The sequence below is a fragment of the Neomonachus schauinslandi genome, chromosome 9, assembly GCF_002201575.2.
Source record: "Neomonachus schauinslandi chromosome 9, ASM220157v2, whole genome shotgun sequence".
Lineage (NCBI taxonomy): Eukaryota > Metazoa > Chordata > Mammalia > Carnivora > Phocidae > Neomonachus > Neomonachus schauinslandi.
This window is the reverse complement of record NC_058411.1, coordinates 27500182-27502764: the sequence shown is the minus strand read 5'-3', so window position 1 is coordinate 27502764 and position 2583 is coordinate 27500182.

Genomic DNA, 2583 nt, shown 5'->3' with positions numbered 1-2583 from the left:
AAGAAGACTGAAAGAAAAAATGAGACTGAGTCTTACTTTTTTCTAAACGAAGAAAAATTTTCTCTTGACACTTAGAGAAGTCATAACTGGATTCTAGTTAATTTCCCATATTGGGCTAAAGTGGAGGGGAACCAGCCGACCAAATTGTGCTCCAGCAAATTTAACAAGGGGGTGGGGGAGAGTAAACTATTTTGCAGTAGATTTGCACTTTAAAATTATGAACTGGATGTTGGTGGAAAGTACTCCCAAAGGGCAGGTAGGTAAGTACCTAGCCTGCATGTGGATATTAGAGAACCCAACTTCATTCTTGCTCGTTGTAAGCGCTCCTGCGCAGTAGTTGTCTGTTGACATAATCAGAGTCAGGATTTCCCTGTTTCCCTCCTTGGTGTCACCTTCCACGTCTGCTACATTGACAGTCATCCCTCTGGGGAATATGTCAAGTAGAATTCTCTTACTCAGAAAAGGAACTTTGTGAGTTATCTTTCCCACATCTAGATTTGAAAAATTAATTTAGATGTTGGTTAAATTAAGTTGTGGCTCATGTTACAAGGGTGGGAAGTTCTTTGCTTCTTTGCTCTGCGGGGTACCTGCCTCTGAGGTGCTGTTGCCTGGAGGGATCAATCCCGTCCACAGACTGGTGAGTTGGTAGCTGTAGAGAATATACATATAGCTAGCTGCTTCTCCCAGGGTGTCAGCATGATAACGAGCATCATTCCAGAATCTTTGGCCTCTAGAACCAACTCCATTCTGAAGAACATTTTAACATCTATTAATACTTTGGTAATAATCTTTTATATGCAGGAATTTTGTAGCATGACTTTATGACTAAACTTATTGTGTTAAATTATTTAGAAATGTTGAGTTTCTGAATGTTATTTTGTGAGACATGTTTTAAAATAGTAATAAATTGGGGCGCCTGGGTGGCTCAGTCGTTAAGCGTCTGCCTTCGGCTCAGGTCATGATCCCAGGGTCCTGGGATCGAGCCCCGCATCGGGCTCCCTGCTCGGCGGGAGGTCCGCTTCTCCCTCTCCCACTCCCCCTGCTTGTGTTCCCTCTCTCGCTGTGTCTCTCTCTGTCAAATGGATAAATAAAATCTTTAAAAAAAAAAAAAGTAATAAATTGTGTTATTTTATTAAAAAAATGTATCTTTTTTGGTTATATGACCATTAGTTTTAGCTAGTACAGAGCAACCACATGAACTTCCAATGACGTTCAATTCTGAAGAAATTTGGTCTTTGGATCAAACGTTCCACACAGCTTGTGTGCATGTGTATGAAAGAGAGGGGGAGAGAGATTGACTCATTTCTTTATGTTTTTTGTTTTTTGTTTTTCCTGTAGTTCACCACCAATGACAATCTCCTCTCCCAGGTTTGTAAGTCTTCACCATAAGTTCTCTGGGCACCATTTCAATGATTAGTATCCTGGAAAGAGTGCTTCCCAGGACAGCAAGTTACTACTGCACCTGACCATTCCTAGTCCTCTCCTCACTAGTAGTATACAAGGTTAAGATTGGTTGATAGGCCCCTGATGTGTGGTCTGGAATAACCTGACACTGACCAGCCCCTTTGTGATGCACAAGAAACAGGGAAGAGCCCAGTTATAGCCACAACATTACACATTGTCTTAACACATATTCTGTGCTATCGGCTGAATATAATTTTGGTCTCAGAATGGTACTGTAGTGCAGTTTCTACTTCTTTATTCCACAGTTTTTTGGTTATAAGGATGTTTTTTTCTGCTGTCCTCCTTTAAAAAGCAGATTTTAATTTCTGAGCCTATAAAGAGAAAACCTTAATTCAGGTTAGAAACAGCTCATTATTTTTAGTTCATTACTTTCTAGAATAAAGGGTGGCTGTCTAGAATCCTGACATGTATACCATATATATGTATTATATAAATATATATGTATGTATATGTAGATATATAATTATTATACATAATAAAAGAATCCCAAGTGATAACCCTCCTTTCTAAAGTGCGGTCAACTCTGCAGCTATAAAAAGGTGTATATCCCTATGTACAGACATAGAAGGATGCCTATAACATTGGGTGAAAAAAATGAAGACCGCAATCACTTTTATTACGAATGTAGTATGTATGGGTGAGAATGTGTGTATATGTGGTGGCCAGCTGGTGGGAGCAGCAGTGGGAGCACGTGTGCACGCGTGTGTGGAGAGACAGGAATGTATGGTTGGGGTGGGAGACTGCTGCACTGTATGCATGGGGTGGGGTACGATGGAGTGCTGGCGGGGAGAGGTGGGAGTGAGCGTGTGTGTACGGGTAAGAGTCTGAGAAGTGAGGGGGCTGCGTGTACCCAGTGCCATGCTGCCATGCTGATGGGAATGGAGGGGGAGGCTCTGTGAGTTGGGGCGTGGAGGAATGAGGGGACATGTTTGGTGGGGGAAGTGAAGACTTGCATATCTGTTTTAAGGGTCAAATATGTGGAGATGTGTGTTGGGAGAAGACTGTGAGGGTGGAACAGACCTGACATGGGAGATGAGGACATAAGTGAGTGTACAGAAAAATCTTTTAGACTGTATACCAGTATTAGCCTTGGTAATTTTTTTGCCTTAAGATTGTTAA